Here is a 12,228-nt window from a genome sequence, read left to right on the forward strand (position 1 = left end):
GCTAAAATGGCCCGTTATGGGCGTTTCGTTGCCGAAGTCCCAAGAAAGATGAACCGCCGACAAAGTAGAATGGTTAAATGGCCCATCTATGGACATCTCTATCGAAGATCCCACTGATGTCTAGTGTCAGGCACAAGAGTAACTTCAACACACACACACACACACACACACATAAGTGTTTGTTTGTTTGTTTGTTTGTTAGAGAGAGAGAGAGAGAGAGAGAGAGAGAGAGAGAGAGAGAGAGAGAGAGAGAGAGCTGCGAAAACGCGGCATTTAATACCAAGCTAACTTTGCGCGTACAACTTGAAGCTCTAAAATCAGAATCCGGGTTCTATTTTCATTTTACTGAATTCTAAAGAAGAATAGCGGCGCGTTTTATCACTTTAAGCAAACCAGCCACGCCACCTCTGTGAATATCGACCCTGAAACATTGCAGAGCGGATGACGATGGATTATCAGTTACAAATACGCTTTTTTTTTCAGTGGGCATTAGTGCATGAAGTTTATATTTTCGATTGAATGAATAAATGAATTAGGGCTGTGGAACTCTCTCCCTTCTTCTTTTCTGCGTTATCCAACTTGCTTTTAAGCAGTGGGAATAACGTCGTTCAAGGAGGTAAAAGCTTCCAGTCCCACTTCTAGTTTTCTGTAAAAGAAAACTATTGAGATGGCTGTCTGTCCGTCCGCAGTTTTTCTGTCCGCCCTCAGATCTTAAAAACTACTGAGGCTAGAGGGCTGCAAATTTGTATGATGATCATCCACCCTCCAATCATCAAACACGCTAAACTGCAGCCCTCTAGCTTCAGTAGTTTTGATTTTATTTAAGGTTCAAGTAAGCCACGAACGTGCATCTGGCACCAAGTGCCAACAACACAGGCCACCACCGAACCATACTTGAAAGTTTCATAGGCCGCGGCTGGGTGAACTTCCTCTGATCAGAAGTGACGTCGCGTCTCCGTCACTGAGAAAATCCACAGCGACCTTTTTAGGATCGTTAAAAGTATCCTTTACCCAGGACCCGCTAAGACTTAGTGGGTCCTGCCTTTGCCTTACAGCGATCGCACTTTAATTTCATGCTTTCTTCTGCCGTGAACTGAGCTAAAGTTAAGATTTCACAAGCCAGTTGCTTTGATAACCTCTTCTTTTCCTCTACATTATTATTATTATTATTATTATTATTATTATTATTATTATTATTATTAACTATTTTCAGACCAAAACGCAAATCAACTTGGCGAACAATCTCCCTAAGTACAAAACGGCCACAGTTAGGAGTAGCAAAAAGAAAACTTACATAAAATATTCAGTGTCAACAATCTGGTGTTCCTCTTCAATTTTTTTCCCCCTTTTGGCTCAGTGTTGTAAGAAAAGGAAGACATGTAATATCACTTTGGGAAGAAACTCTCACTCGAGTTATATTTGAGGCATTGAAGGGGAAGGCGATTCCCCAAACCAGAAACTGAAAATTTAATCTAATAACACAATTTTCTCAAGTTTCCATACAATTCAAAGATCATAAGAGAGAGAGAGAGAGAGAGAGAGAGAATTTGTCGAGTCACGCTCTATAATTACCACCCGCTTGGAGATCCGTTGAGAATTCTCACTCCCTGAACTCGCGATGGTCAGACCTGTGTAAGCGCTACTGAAGTGATGCAGTCACTTGAAGAGTCGAGAGAGCAAAGTGCGGTCATTGTTGTCCTCTTTGCCTTATGTCATAAGCCGAATCCATGTTTAACGTTTCTTACCCAGTAATGACTAGAAAAGTAAAATCCCAGAGGTGATGCACGCAAGCAGTAATTGAACCACGTGAAATGAAAGCACCTGGAAGTTTAAACAGTGGAATGTTAAAACTTGGGTAGTTTCTTATGCCCATTCCATATTTAACGCTTCGTGCCACGTACAGAGAAATCCAGCAAAATCCATGGAGTGATACATAAAAGCAATAATGGGACCACGTACAATGAAGACACTGGACTCTTAAAATAGGAAAATTTAATATTTAGGACGTCCTTCCGGGCATAACTTGAGTGCACATTTCCAGAAGGAACATATCTCCACGAGTTCATTTCCGCAGTCTTCATCTCTCTCTCTCTCTCTCTCTCTCTCTCTCTCTCTCTCTCTCTCTCTCTCACTAGCAATTGCAAAAGCGCTACGCACCATTCAACTCTCAAGAATTATGCCGCTCCGTCTTTATGACAGGTTGCGGTTAGCCGAGAACGACTTTCATAATAAATATTATTTAAGCTCAGTTCTCGGTGAAGCTTATCAAACACTTACTGCTTTACCCTCTAAACTGCAAGATTTTCCCAAAGGCACCATAAACGCATACTTACAAAAAACCTTTGAAGGAAATGAAAGTACCAAACATTATCCATTTCTCACACTGATTGCTGAGTTGAACGCTCGGCTAGATCAAGTGCCAAGTCAGGGTCCTCTATCATTAATTCATCGGCTCAAGCAGGACCTCTGAAAAGATCTAACACAAGAGCGAAGAGCCTGAACTTCTTGCAAACTCTTTATGTTGGTTAAACAATCGCGTAAATCGTGAAATAAAAGGTCAAACCTTCATTTGCAAGGTCATAAAATGAGCTCATAATGGATCCCTCAAAAGCTGAAACTACTTTAAAAGATTACACAAACAAAATCAGTGGTTAAACGAAAAGATATGTAAACACGAGCCACTTCAAATGTCATACAAACCGGCATATCTTGGAATACAACACAGTAAAAGGCCAGGCACAGGAAAAGATCCCCTGTAATCATCTCATAATCAAACACCCACAAAGTGCACATCAAGAACTCCCAAAAGGATAAGCAAAAGAAATGAAAACTTTGAGACCGTCGGTTATCACGAATCTCTAAACAAGGTCAAATTAAATAAAGAACCTTTATCATGATTCAAGTCAAGAAATTTTATTATGACCCAAGTCAAGTCAATAGAGGGCCGATTATCATGACCAAAAACCCAGGCAGGTTAAGAGAAGACTACTTATCACAACCCAAAATTGGTCAAGAGAGGGCCACTAACCGCCACCCAAGTCAGGTCAAGTAAAGGACGGCTTATCATGGCCCTAGACAAGATCCAGAGAAGTTCTTCTCGAGATCCTGGCCTCTGGATCCTGGCCCTGGACGAAAGGCAGGTCAAGAGCGGACAGCTTCTGTCAACCCAAGTCAAGACAAGTCGAGATGAGACCGATTACTGAGACCAGTCCAGCCAAGACCTCTTATCACGACCCAAGGCCGATCAAGAAACATCGCCTATCAAAACCTCCAAAGGATTAAGCTCTAAGAGAGCAACTTAAGATAAACCTTAAAGAAAAGGATCAACCAGCTTTTCATAGTCCCCGAAAAGCCCAAGAGCATAAGAAGACTGCTTAAAACAGGCCCCGAATAAAGTAAAATTATGAGAAGGCAGCTGGTCACGGTGACCCAAAATGGGTGGCACCCAAGTGAATGCAGCCATAACAAACAAGTACAACAATCAAGAACACGAGAGGGCAGCTTATCATGAACCATGAAGAGATACAATACAATGAAACTTGACAAATACTCCTCCGATGTAAGAAACCTTTGCAAGGTCATCTACAAGAGAAAATCAGCCACTACAATGTCCTAATGGACTGAAATGAATATAGAATTTAGGCCAATCACTGGGACCTAAGAGGTTATTCAGCGCCGAAACGGAAATTGACGGTAAAAAGTTTGTAAAGTGTAACAGAAGAATATCCTCGCAGTTGCACTATGAATCAATTGTTAGGAGAGGGTGGAAAGTAAGATGGATGAAGGAGAATATGAAAGGAGGCACAGTAAAAATATTGAAAGCGGTTGCAGCTAGGGGCCGAAGGCACGCTGCAGAGAACCTTAAGTAATGCCTACAGTGCACCGGTGCACTGACGACACTACCACCCACCGGGAATACCATAAATGGGACAAACCACGTGAAATAAGATCCAAAAACGGCCAAATGTGCACGAGAAAACTCCACGGTCATTAACACGTGAAAAGATAAGGCGGCCATCATGAACCTGTCAATGAAAAACCTAAGGGAGATTTGCATCCGAATCCTTGTTCGTTCATTCTATAATCTCTACAGTTCCCTTGAAATTAATCCTATTCCCCGTCCTTCCTTAGCATTATTATGTAATGTATAAAACCTTAAAATATGAAAATTGCCATTGTAGCGCTGACAAAACTATTCAAAGTTGATATAAGAGCAAAATCCATTCCTTTTTTTTTTTTTTTTTTACATACGGAGCAGGTATGGGAAATAAAGCTCAATTACTACAGCACGTCTTGACCTGAGCAATCTATTGCCTTCTTGAATATATAGAAGTAAGAAGTGTGAGTAAAAACAAAGAAAATATTAGGCATAAAAAAGTACTCCTTGGATTGTTTTAACACCTCCTTGTTTAAGTATATTCTCAACGTGCATCATAAATGTCAACTCCTTGCAAATGACTACCACAGAAAAAATCGGATAAAAAAGATGTAGTTTTCTCTTTTGAAAGGACAATAGGGGAAAAAATAACATGTAAGGAATCTGAGGTAACCCAAACCATTTCTGCTACCTCGAATCTACAACCAACCCCCTCCCCCTCCCCCTCCCACGAAGAGAGAGAGAGAGAGAGAGAGAGAGAGAGAGAGAGAGAGACTGTCAGCTCCCATCTCAGAGATGCAGCGCCGACCCGAGGTAGCATGAAAGGCCTTGGGAATGACTTAACGCAGAGAGTACACAGAACGAAATAACAGTCATTTGAGAGTGACAGGCGTTTTTGCTCCCTCTTCAGGCTCTGCAATTTATTCACACAATGCAATCCTAAAAGGCCTCTCACAGCCACTCGCATACTTTAAAGGACCCACAACCGCCAAGCATACACCATTCCCTGGATTTCTGGATTTGAGACATCATAACCTAGGAGACGTTTCATCTCTCTCTCTCTCTCTCTCTCTCTCTCTCTCTCTCTCTCTCTCTCTCTCTCTCTCTCAATTGCTTGTAGCAAGCATTATGTTAACCAAGGTGTTAAAAGTCTTATGTCACTCACGGCCTAGCGATAATTGAATACAGAGTTTAGGTCAAAGGTCAAACACTGGGATCTGAGGTCATTCAGAGCTGAAACGGAAATTGACAGCAAAAGGTTTGAAAGGTGTAACAGGAGGAAAACCTCAAAGCAGTTGCACTATGAATCAATTATCAGGGAAGGGTGGAAAGTAAGATGGGAGAAAGAGAATATAAAAGGAGGCAGAATAAAAGGAATGAAAGAGGTTGCAGTTGGGAGCCAAAGGCACACTGCAAAGAACCTTACGTATGCCTACAGAGCACCGCATGAGGTCTGACGGCACTATCCCCCTTACGGGAACCAAGTGATAACAAAAGCTTGTTTGAACATAAGGTAGAAGAAAGAATGGCTTAAATTTTTGCAAATGGCTGACTACAGCCTGGAGAAATCCCAGTGACAAGCAGGAGTCTTCTTTCCCCGCATCTTTTCCAACTTCTATGTGGGGTCTATGTTTCTGACAGCTTTCACTGAACGACTGTCTGAACGATTGTCTGTATCGTTCGTAAAAACAATGTGTATGGGCTTGTCTGAATGCAAAAGTGGGCGGAGCTTCGTGTCTGAACGATCTCAGCGGGAATCTGTCACGACCAGGTTGCTGGCTTGCGACTCAAGTCTGTCATACACAAATCGTTCAATGTATGGGTTTGTCTGCTGATATAACGCTATCGCGCGCGTCTCTTCTAGAGATGATGCCATGTCTTCCCGAGACAAAATCTTTGTTCAGACTGAAATCGGTGCTGAGATCGTTCATACCGTATGAATAGTGTGTATGGGTCGATAACGACAATCGTTCAGTGTATGGGGGGCCTTTATAGTTCTACGACTTGAGTTGTTCCTCTTATTTTTTTATTTTATTTTTTTTTTACTCGTAGGCGTATTCTACAATACTTAGATGACAGAGCAGCCAATGGTGTATACCGTTAAAAATATGGGTAAATCAACGAACAGCAATCTAGTTAGTGTGTACACATTTTTGTCACATACACCATGATGTTTTCTATATCCATGAACATTAAGCTACAAATACCGTTTAAAACCAAATATATATATATATATATATATATATTATATATATATATATATGTATATATGTGTGCATATATATATATATATATATATATATATATATATATATATATATATATATATATATATATATATAAACAGATAAACATATAAAAAAATTACAATGCATATGCGAGAACACACAGGCACAAGATTTTATTTTTTTTTATTTATTTTTAGCCATACGCCTTTCCGTGGAAGGATTTCAGAAGTTGTTAAAATTCCATAGGTGGATAAGATTGCTAGGCCCACCCCCTGCCCTAAGATCGCTCAACTGGACTTTGAACCAGTGGAGTCCGTCTTTTCGAGGTGGTCACCCAGCACTGTTTTATTTCGCTGGTCGGAAGACCGGCGTTGAAGGAAACGTGTACTACTGTCGGCAAAGTGTGCGTGTTTGTGCAGCCTACTCGGCACATATCACTTACCAAGGTTATACATGTATTTACTAATACTGATTAAACTGAAAGGAATACGATTAGAATTTCCTTTACTGGTGTACTCTCTCTCTCTCTCTCTCTCTCTCTCTCTCTCTCTCTCTCTCTCTCTCACACACCTCACACACAGGAACTACTCCCTTAGAAACATATCTACGAGCAAAATTTCCATAGTGTAGAACAAGAGGAGGAGGACCTTGGAGTCATTATTAAGGACTTCAAATCCACAAAACTGCATAAAAGCTGGAAAGAAGGCACAGAAACTATTGGGATACAGAAAGAGGCAGTTCAAATACGGAAACAAGGAAACGGTGCTGCAGCTCTACACATCAATAGTTAGACCTCATCTTGAACATACAGTACAGTTTTGATTACTAACATTAAGAAAGGACATAAACAGATTAGAAGGGGTACAAGCAAGAGCCACAAAGTTAATTCCATCCATCAGGCAAATAGGTTACCAAGGACGACTAGAGAGCCAGAACATATATGGCTTAGAAACACGACGATTGCGAGGACAAATGACAGAAACATTCAGAATACTGAAAGGCACAACAAAAGTAGACGGTAACCTATTTACGTTAAACGATAACCAGACAAGAAATAATGGATGGGAACTTCTTCACACACAAGATATGTGACACATGGAATAAACTGCCACCAGAAGTTGCAAACAGCAACAGTGTGGAAGAGTTTCAAAGAAGGCCAGACAAAATCATTAGGACATTGTGAATGAACAGTAAAACCTACTCCCACAGTCTTTGAGAAATCCTAATCCTTCCTAACATGAAATACACTCAGAGTTCCTTGTCGAGAAGCTTTCCTACTTCAGTCCACCACATGACATACCCTCCACGTCGCCCGAGGCTACACAGACAAGATTTCAGCACCGGTGGCCAACAGGTGTCTTGAGGCATATATACTGTTAAATATCTAATACGTTCAAGACGAAGTGCCTCTTCAGTGTAAACGCTGGAATAGATACAGCTATGCTAGCGAGAGAGAGAGAGAGAGAGAGAGAGAGAGAGAGAGAGAGAGAGAGAGAGAGAGAGAGAGAGAGAGAGAGAGAGAGAGAGAGAGAGAGACTGTAGCCAGTCGTATAACATGAAACAAGTGAATAATTCGCTATTTAAACACCTGCACTGGGCACAATCATGTAAAATTGTCTCTACTAGTACACTCCAAAGAATCTCTTACCGACCACGAATCCTCTTTTGCATTAACTCCTCTTCAAAGGGCAATAATGAACCCAGAGCCAACTGGATTCGAAAATGCGTTTGTTCTTTGTTCGAGGAGAGGATATGCCGTCATCCACGGGTCGGTCAAACTCGCTGATTCTCTGCTCTAGGAATAAAAAGGCCGAATAGACTATGCTGGAACTTTTTAGCTCGCCTGTGAATTACGTAAAACAAAAGTAAAAACATTCAGGCACAGCCCAAATCATTCAACTGAGAAGAAGATTAAAACAGGTGACGTCGCTGTCCTAACCGGATAAATGGAGGGACCCCAAACGTCGTACTAAACAAACTTTAACGTAACGTAACTTCTCATGATTGGTTGAACCCCCACCCAGTTGGTGAGTGCGTGTGGCACGCAAAAGCTGTCATTCTCGAATGTTTATTTGGAATTGCGATCAGAAAGACGACTATCCATCTGCAGAGACCCCAAGCATACAGATTTTCACCACGTTCGCAGGTACATGTCATTCACTTAAAAACAAACAGAAATTTTTTTTCCTACGAGCCACATATGAGTGCTCAGGATAAGACAACCGTCATTATGGCTAAACAGTCCAAAACGAAAACAAAGAAACGATAAGCTGAAATTAACAATGATAAAATTAAAACGACTATGCAACGGAAAGGGATTTACTTAATCCGAAAATGCCGAGTTAGTAAGTTTTCTATGTACGTATTGCTGGCAGACCAAACTAGTGATGAACCTTTTGTTGCAGAAGAATTAAGCTTGGAATTATCCACACCTCCGAAATCCACGTATAATGGTGATGTGTTGAAGATAACGCTTCTTTTTTATATAATGCCGCCGGGTACCCGAAAGGGAAGAGGGTAACGCCGTGACGTAATCGCCGGTTACGTAGCTTCGAAAGAATGCCTTGGTCAAGCCGGGTGGACCTTCCTCACGCAACGAGCGGACATGAAACGTGGCTCTTTCTTTTCAAGGCGATACATTTTAGCGTTATTTGCAAATCCCTAGCTTGAAATAACCATACACTTCAACGAAAACTGCTGCTCAGCTGTTGACGCTAAATTAGAAAATGATAACATTAACTTAAATACATATTTGAGCTTAACTATCAAAAACCACTCAAATACTATGAGGATGGTTCTAGTAAAATCAGGTAAAATGTATCTCAATTCGCTTAATATAAGAACGCATAAGCTGAACTAGACTTACATTCGTCCTCATAACGATAACCGTCAGTAGTTTAGTCTTTAGAAGAAAATAAAATGATGTTGAGTACAGGTTGGACTACTGATTCCAATTAGAGTAACAACTTGTCTTACTAATTAACTGCTTTATTAGATTTCTGCTCTTTCCTCGAGATTATTTTTGCTCTTGTATATTTCCACGACGAGAAGCTAGAGCAGGTTTACAATTCAAGCAAACACGCACACAGCACTGGCCACTTCAAACCCCCTACCCAAAACAAATGAGAAATATGCTTATCGCTTCATTCTATTTACTATGTGAAATACAAAGATGAAAGGTTCGTCGTTTATTCCCAGTCGGGAGCAGGACGTCTTTCAGTGAAAGAAGTATCCTGCAAAACTGCGGTGAAGTCCAGAAGTAGAGTTCAATGTATGAACAAAAAATAAATTTTATCTATCTACAGACATCATATATATATATATCTGTGTGTGTGTGTGTGTGTGTGTGTGTGTGTGTGTGTGTAAATAGACAGATAGACAGATTGAGAGACAAATGGATACTGTATGCTCATCGTAAGACCTTCCAAAACGGGAATCTAAAAGAAGCAGAATAACATTTTGCCATCCAAACCATCAATATCAAAGCCTCTTGGGTGTGCTTAAGCGCAGCTGCAGAGACGACTCAAGAAATCTCGCTACAAATTGCAATCAAAAAAAATTTTAAAAAAATTAAAAGAAAAACATTTCAATTAAAAGAAAAAAAAATTAAATAAAAACATAAATAAAAGAAAAAAAATTAAATAAAAACATAAATTAAAAGAAATAAATAAAAACAAATAAAATTTCTGCGTGGAACCAAAGGAACTAACACGAGCTGCTCCGTCATGCTAGACTTGGGGATAGTTCAGTTCAGTTTCATGATATAATAATAATAATAATGGAGAAACAACTCCACAGTTATGTAAATGTGCATATATTGAATGATAAATCTGTATAAAGACCTTTCAAGAACAGAACAGGTTCCCGAAAGCTCTCTCTACAAAATTTTCTTTCAATATATGTACATACATAACTGCGGAGCTATTTTTCCATTTCAAGACTCGTGCTAGAATACATAATAATAATAATAATAATAATAATAATAATAATAATAATAATAATAATAATAATAAACAGGAGAAGAAGTAAGAAGTGGAATAAGAAGAAGAAATACCATAAGTAAGAAAGAACTCGTCAACACAGTTCGTTTTCCACCAAAGAAGAGAAGACGAACACTGTCTGAAACGTGATGTGGACGAAATTGGAATTCAGACTTCAACAGCTTCGTACATCTGATCCCTCTTCTTCCTGCAAATGCTCATGACAGCCTCAAAAGCGTGTCTTGGTCCTTCTGTGCCACATATTCTTTACCAATCAAACTATGATAAAAAAAAAATCAAGTGGATCTTGCTTGTCCTCCCCTGGGTGACAGTAAGGGTGAGACGACATAGCCAACCACCCCCTTCAAACTGGTTTGTCCGCCCCGGGAGGGTAGGGGAGACATCCATTGTTCTCCTCCTTCGAACATGTTTGTCCGCCCTGGATGGGGGATGGCAGGTAGGCGATTGGGAGGGTAGAGGAGACAGTAGCGCCGGGTTCCGGCGCCAAGGCAACAAGATTGTATTTGAATAATTTCCAACTCTCCTAGATGGATTTCACCTACATGTGATAGATCAATTCATTATAAAACCATCTACACCAGACCTCCCTCTCTCTATTTTACACACACGTAATAAATGTCAAATATTTCTTCATTTCTCTTACATAAACATATCCACACGCGCGCACAGGAAAGAAGTGCGGCCGCTTACGACAGCTCCTCCCTTTACTAACTGAGCCATGTTGACATAAGGGCGGTTTACAGTCACACACCTTAAAAGAAATCTACAAACACATACATAAATACAAGACCATGTACGCGCGCAAAACACAGCTGTTTGACTTCCGTTGATAACTTTCCATTTTACGTTTGATAAGGTACACATTCCCATTGTAATTTCAATACCAAGGTAATTCATACCGCTGGTTTCGTTGTCGATACTCTCTCTCTCTCTCTCTCTCTCTCTCTCTCTCTCTCTCTCTCTCTCCTCTCCTTTTATATAAAATATATATATATAATATTATATATGTATATTTATTTATTTATTTATTTATATATATATATATATATATATATATATATATATATATATATATATATATATATTCAAATATCATTTACAAGTATTGGATGTGGCGGTGATCATAGTTCGTACAACTAGACACTACTACGATTTTCATGGAACTATACTGTAATATCATACATAGAATATCCATACATTCATACATAAACGGCCTCAATACATAAGTCACGTAAATCTGTTAATAACAGAATCGCTGTTTGTCACAGAGTATGGCTTAACGATTCGTCTCATGTTATAAGCCACAGGTTCAAAATTTATACACAATAGGACACGTTAGTGCGTACTCTCAGGCTACTGGATTACTATACAGTTAATGCATGGCAAAAGCCCTTGTGGAACTTCAGTTATGGATTATAAGAAAAGTTTGTCGTTAGATTTGATATGAAATACCACCAGAATTATAAAGAGAGTTTAGTAGCCGAGACCTATTCACATGAATATAGCTGAATACAGAATTTGGGCCAAAGGCCAAGCACTGAAACCCATGAGGTTATTCAGCGCTGAAATGGAAATTGACAGTAAAAGGTTTGATAGGTGTAACAGGAGGAAAACCTCAAAGCAATTTCACTATGAATCAAGTATTAGGAGAGAGCTAAAGAAAGTAAGATGGAAGACAGAGAATATGAAAGGAGGTACAATAAAAGAAACGAAAGTGGCTGCAGCTAGGGGCCGAAAGCACGCTGCAAAGAACCTTAAGTAATGCCTACAGTGCATCGCATGAGGTCCACTGACGGCACTACCCCAATACGGGGTCTATTCACACGGAACAAGCACACAGGGGCCACTCATTTAAAATTCAAGCTTACAAAGAATGTTGGTTTCAACTTCCCACCGCAGACCCCACACTGCAGTCTAGATACAGAGCCAGTGATTTTGTATCACTCAGGGGGAGACGCGAATCAGCGACAACTGAGTGGCATCCCATGATACTAACCACAATACCAAGGTAGAAATGTACTTCTAAACTTTGTTATTATTTTTTAAGACACTCACTATCTATGTACGGCATCTCAAAAATATTGTCGACATTAATCATTACAATAATGGCAACAAATTATTT

General features: G+C 39.9%; 1 protein-coding gene across 4 annotated transcripts in view; it reads right to left on the bottom strand.

Moving 5' to 3' along the window:
- Positions 1–12,228, bottom strand: part of LOC135210913 (uncharacterized) — a 350,754-nt gene that overhangs the window by 287,210 nt on the left and 51,316 nt on the right. The gene's annotated exons all lie outside the window — the stretch shown is intronic.

This window comes from Macrobrachium nipponense, chromosome 4 (assembly GCF_015104395.2).
Source record: "Macrobrachium nipponense isolate FS-2020 chromosome 4, ASM1510439v2, whole genome shotgun sequence".
NCBI classification, from domain to species: domain Eukaryota; kingdom Metazoa; phylum Arthropoda; class Malacostraca; order Decapoda; family Palaemonidae; genus Macrobrachium; species Macrobrachium nipponense.